Source organism: Tupaia chinensis, unplaced genomic scaffold, assembly GCF_000334495.1.
Source record: "Tupaia chinensis unplaced genomic scaffold, TupChi_1.0 Scaffold144450_1, whole genome shotgun sequence".
Classification (NCBI taxonomy): Eukaryota; Metazoa; Chordata; class Mammalia; order Scandentia; family Tupaiidae; genus Tupaia; species Tupaia belangeri.
The window spans coordinates 163,478-170,252 of NW_006204309.1; positions in this window are offsets into that span (position 1 = coordinate 163,478).

The following is a 6,775-nucleotide window of genomic DNA, read 5'->3' on the forward strand; positions in this document are numbered from 1 at the left end:
TACTTCAATAAAGTTACTAAGTTGACCTTAGAGAAATTATTAAAAGAATAAAGCATGCCCATAAAACGGTCTCTCTACTCTATAACCAATTGGTCAACAAATTTGCCAGTTGTCCCTACCAAGTAGCTCTTATTTTTACATATTTCAAGTGCACAATACATAGTTCAAAATATAAAATGTACGAAAATAGAAAACAATGCAAAATGTTTCTACCACTACTCGTCCTCAGACACCCAAGCCCCTTCCTAGAAGTTTCAGTTTCTTGTGTATCAGTCTAGAGACATTTTATGAATATACGTATAAATATTTGGCCACTCACACATACGCATTTTTTCCATAACTTATTTCATACTCTACACAGTATTCTACACATTTCTTCTTTTACTTAATAATCAATACTACTTTTACATTTTTGAGTAATCTCCAAAGGAAATTACAATTTAAAAAAGAATAAATAAAGTCCCACTTCTGCTCTATGAGAGGAAATAATAACAATAATCAGTGCAGCTCTATGGCCTGGTGGTTAAAACAGCCAGATCCCCCATGGCTGACTACACAATGCAATGTGTGTCCTGGACCCGGTGGTTTAAGAAATGCCTAAAGTCCTGTAAGGAAAGAGAGATGAAGGCATAAATGTTTGTGTCATGACCATTCCCCATAGGGGTGCTTTCTCCTCTCCCTTCCTCTCTGGCAAGCACACATGCCCACTAATAACAATAATAATAACAATAACAATAATAATAATAATCAATACCATACCAGGATGTAAGTATGTCTCAAATCTTTCCCTCTTTACTGCCCACTCCCAGAACCATTGGTCAGATCCTCAATACATTTTACCTGGGCCATTATATTTCATCTAATTTTAGATGGCATCAATTATAAGACACCCAGTTATTCGGAAGCATTGAGAGAGGAAATAATGTTACCATTTAAATTATGGCATATTCCTGATTATAAGATACATTCCAGTTTTAGAAAAAATAAGTACATGGGGACCAGCAGATAGCATAATGGTTATGTTGCTGAATTCCCACATGGCCAACTGAGGTTCAAGTCCCAGACCCAGAGCTTAAAACTTATACCAGGTATGTGTGCATGCTTGCCCAAAATCCTGGGAGGACAATGGAAGAGAAGAGACTGTGGTGTGTCCATACCCCCTGGGGGGTGATTTTTTTTGCTTTCTGTTTCTCTGTTTCTCTATGTCTCTCCAGCAAGCAAATGTGCCCTATAGTCTAAATCTCTTCTAAAAAAAGAAGATACATGTATATGCATCTGAAAACAAACAGAAAGAATTATTATAATAGTCTCCCAACTAGTTTTCCAACATCAACTAGCTCCCTTTTATTCATAGTCAGAATAATTTTCCTAAGCTTTAGATTGACTCTTCTAATTCCTCTACTTGAAATCCTTTATGGTCCCACACTGCTACAGATGAAGTCCAGACAACTGAGTTTGGCATCTAACACCTTCTCATTTCTGGCCTAATTTCTGTGCTCTCAATATGCCCAACTATTGGTCATTTCTCAAGAATGGAGTACCCGTTCAAAACATCATGTTTTTGTATATGTTGCTCTCTCTGCTTAGAGGACACCTGAACCCTTTTCCTCCCAGCTAAATACCAAGTATCTACAAGACTCATCTCCAGGAAAAGCACCATGGTCTGCCCCAGTTCCATTGGAAGTTCTGTCCTGCCACTCTAACTGTGCTTAATTCCATCAAAAGCATGTCTTGCCTCATACTAGAACTTTTTGTTTCCTTGCCTATCTTCACTACTCTTATTTTTCTTACAAAAGATCGCCCTAGTGCCCAGAACATGGAAGGGAGTCGGTAGTATTTAATGAATGATTGGGTACTTTGGCCCCTGGTTGTAATCAGCACATCTACAGTAAGGCGTGGTCGGCACACCGAGGGGAAAGTACACTGGCTCAGAAGTCAGAAGATGCCAGGGATGGGCTCTGACACGTCTCTCTGATCCTGGTTTGGTCAGTGAATGTTCCCAACACTTGTTTTTCTCATCTAAAAGCATGAACAGTGTTACCTTCCCAGAAGAGCTGCTGAGGGGATTAAATGAGAAAGAGCATCTGAAAGAACTGGCAGAGAGCTGGTGTTCTAAACATGGCAGTTCTCACTAAAGTGACAGGAACCCTTGGGGCTGTAGAATAGATTTATGTGCCCTGAAAGCAAACACACCACTGACATGTGTTGCAATATCAAATGGACTTTGTTTCTCTGTTATTTTATTTTTGAAAAGGTGATAGGTACCATGTTTCAGAAATCAAGCAGATGCAAAAAAAAAAAAAACAAAAAACAAAAAACAAAAAAACACTCCATTCTTGCCCAAGTCATTTACCCCCAACCCTTGTTGGTAAGGTAATTAACTTTAATTTCTTTGAGATTCATTCAGGCATTTTATTTTTAAATACACATAAAGATAAATTATATCCCTCTCTCTCTCTCTTTTCTTTTTTTTTTTTTTTGCGCAGAATGTACCATGTTACACATATACTGTTGTCATTTTTCTTTTTTCACTTAACATCTATTATAAATGGGTTTTGTGGCCCTCCAAGTTTGCCCAAAACGATTCCAATCAAAAAGGCAAGTCATGTGGAAGGAGGAGTTTCATTATGGCTTCACATCACAACTCTGAACTGTGAGAGAGGTAAAAGCTCTGACTCACAGCAGCAACTCTTTCTAAGGGGAACCACAAAGAAACTGCATGACTAACAGTGAAAAACTGAATCTGCCTGTTATATCAGGCCATGGTCAAAGAGATTGCAACCAGACTGAAAGGGCTGCAGAGATCTTATCTCACTATATTTCCTCGAGTCGGAAGAACGCTGCACAGATCACAAATGCGAAGGCTAGTAAGTCTTTAGCACTACCGGGTCCTGGTTTTCATCACTTGAATGACATGTTCTGCAGTGAGCCTTCACTTTTAAAAGAAAAAAATATTTTTAGATGTGGAACTAAATTCCATTTTAGGGCTGTGGTTCAGGTGCAGAACAGGATCTGCGATCTTTGTAAGGCAATGTCTGAATAGAAATCGAGAGCTGGTAGTGTGCAGAGATGGTTTGAGATTTCAGTAGTTGTTTTCTTTCCGTTTTGTGGAACCCAGCAATGATAGAGCTGCAAGCTCCAAGTTGTTGAAGTTTTGACAAAATGAAGATATTAGAATAACAGATCCGTGTTTTATGGCAAGTTTACTTATGACCTAGTTGCTAATATCCACTCTCCCTTTGATGGTTTTCTCAGACATCACCTGAGTTGATGACCTGGAGTTCTTAATCTCTCCTGTGAATGAATAGCCCCACTTCAATCACCACGCTCCCCACTCTCAAATCCCTGTCACCGCCTTTACTGAAATTCTCCACATGGGTGAGAAAACAGACTAGTTAGGAGAAAGCCAATGGGTCAGTTACTACAGGCATCAGGTTTACCATCTTACAGTAGATTAGTTTTACCCTGACCAGTTCGTCATATAAACACACTGGAGACAATTTAGCAGGAAGATTAAGAATGGGCTGGGGAAGAGGATAGGAACTCTGGATGGTCTTTCACAGGCTGGAAGACAGGACTGTGTCTGAACGTACACGTCTAGAGGAGTAAGAGCCTGAGGTGATTTTCTACACAGTACAGGCCATGAACATGGAAAACTCAGCTGGAAAGAAAGAGAAGTGCAGGAGTGATGAGAGCCAGCAAGCAAAGGCACAAAAGCCAGCAAGGTGAGGGGAGTGGGAAGGGCCGTAAGGGCAACCAAGTTATGCCTGAGTCTGTGGGGCTGATGTGTGAGCTAGAGATGGGCCAGTGACAGTGGGCAAAGGAAATGTGACATGCTATAGCACTAAATCTCGGAGTCTTGCAGTGACACAGGGATTTTAATATCTTTACATAGCTCAGTGTGACTGGAGTGAGGATACCGGTAGGACAGACAGAGGTCATGGTGAGAGACAAAATGAGGCTCCAGAAATGGCCAGAGCCAGGAGATGAAAGGCCTTGTGAGGTCATCCAGTGAATCTTGGATTTTAACTTGAAGACGCTACAGGAAGCCACTGCAGGATTTTATACAAGGAATAACAAGACTGTATTTAAGTTGTAGAAAGGACACTCTCATAGGCATGTAGATGGGTGGATCTGAGTGCTATTTTCGTAACAGCTGTGGTATTACAGCGTATTACACTGTGCATGTCTCACACTGTACTATAACCTTAATAAGGGTAAGGAGTGCTTGTGCTTTCTCACTATGAGAGCTCTAACACCTAGTCGTTGCCTGGTACTTAGTTAATCTGGATGAATAAATGAATGAATGCTATTATCTCATTTCATTCACCGCTTTGTCTAACACATGGCACTCAGTACAACGTGGGTAATGAACAGAGGTCTCTTAAAGAAATGAATGAATGCTGACTTCTGCTTCACTCTTCAGACTTATCTCCATTCTTATAGAACATTCTCCAAGATTTGGCCCAGAAGAATAAAATTACAAAGTTTTCTCAAATTTGCTTTTCATTTGCTACTCCATCTAATTAGAATTCCCTGCTCCTTGGGGCCAGCAAGTGGCATGGTGGTTAAGGTGCTGGACTCCCAGATGGCTGACCATGGTTTGAGTCCAACACCTCGCAGCTTGCATTCTCACTTTCACTTGCTCTCTCTCTGTTGCTCTCTGAAAAAACTAAAATAAATAAATAAATAACAATAATAAATAAAATTAAATAAATAATCCTTAAACAAAGAATTCCCTGCCCCTATATGCTGCCTATCTTGTGAATTCCAATTCTAACTCAACATTCAGCTCAGATTTTACCCACTGGGGTGAAGTCTTTGGTAATTCCAGTACTGTTTCCCACCATGCTGACCTTCATAAGCTTCCTCCTCACCCACTTGTTCTTTGTTTCTGGTTGTGTATATTCTTGTTTATATGGGTTTTATTGCACCCATCACATTTTGTATCTACAATTTATTTGTGCATAACTCTGGATTTGGAGCTTCCAGAGAGCAGGAGTTGCTCCATTTTGCTTCTTTTTTTTTTTCTTTTGAGAGGTTTTCACTATCGGGCGTGTGCGCTCACCAGACAGACAGAGACAGAGAGATAGAAAGCGAGAAATCACCCCCCAGGGGGGATGGCCAAGCCACAATCCCTTCTGCTCCATTCTCGTCTCAGGATCTTGGGCACGCACGCACATGCGCCCGGCATGAGTTTTAAGCCACCGGGTCCGGGACGCAAACCGCGGTCGACTACGTGGGAGTCCAGCAACATAGCCATTAGGCCAACTGTTGGTCCCCCATTTTGCTTCTTGAACACAAATCCTAGTCTAGACAGCTTTGTGAAATTTATTTATTTATTTGTTTGTTTATTTATTTTTGGAGAGGTTTTTGCTATGAGGCGCATACGCTCACCAGAAAGACAAAGAGAGACAGAGAGACAGAAAGTGACAAATTACCCCCCAGGGGAGATGGCCATGCCACAATCCCTTCTCCTCTCGGGATCTGGGGCATGCATCCCCACACGCCCGGCGTGAGTTTAAGCCACCGAGTCCAGGACTTGAACCGCGGTCGACTACATGGAGTCCAGCGACATAGCCAATACACCATCTGCTGGAACATCCTTGTGAAATTTAGGTTTTATTTCTTGAAGCCATTTACATTTGATCACTTCTACAACTGATTATTTTCATGTTTTACTGTAAAACAGTTCTTCCTTTCCATATCTGAAAGTCCCTTCAGACTACCTTTAGCAGGTGTCTTGGGAGTTAGCAAATAATTGTGTTCATAAATCCATTGCCTTTCTGATTTCTTTTCTGTCCTCTCAACTTTTATATCTGCAGATTGAAGAGTCTTGAGTATTAGGAAGTAACCCCTTTCTTTCTTTAAATTATTATTTTCCCTTTATATCTTATTTTTACCCAAACTTCCTTTTAGGAATTTTGTAGACTGTACATAGTATTCCAGGGACAAACACAAGCTTCCTATCATTGTACAAATGAAGGACAATGTGTATTTGTCTCATTTTCAAAATGTTTCAGTGATGATCACGATTTTGTTAACTTTTGAATTAGAAACAGTAGTTCAAATAAGAATCCTTGCAATGACCTCTTAGTCTTTTTTTTTTTTCTTTTTTAGAGGTTTTTGCTATAGGGCACGAGTGCTCGCCAGAAATCACCCCCCAGGGGAGATGGCCACACCACAATCCCTTCTACTCCATTCTCCTCTAGGGATCCTGGGCATGCACACACACGTGCCTGGCGTGAGTTTAAGCCACCAGGTCTGGGACTTGAACCACGGTTGACTACATGGGAGTCCAGCAACATAGCCATTACGCTAACTGCTGGTCTCTTAGTCTCCTTCTTTTTATGTACAGGAGCTGAGTAGCCAGTGCAGTAGGTTCTTTTCCCAGTGTATCATTTTTCCTGAGTTTGATCATTGCCAACCCTCACTACCTGCCAGGGTTTTTTCCAATCCTGGCTATGAGCATCCTGTCCCATAAGATATGGTGGACAACTGACTCCTCCCAACTAGAATGTGTGAAAACCCGAGAAACTAATGCTCTTTCTGTTTCCTCTAAAATTCATCATTTTTCATTTTACATCTAATTTCTACTCTCAAGGTGTGATAATAATTCAGTACTCTTGGAATGCAAGATTTGTGAGGCACTGTTTTAGCAAGTTATATTGCATACATACAGTCATTTAATTCTCACAAATCCCTCTTATAGCCATACTAATTATCCCTGGTTTATACATTAATAAACTTAGACACACAAAAAAATAATTTTCCA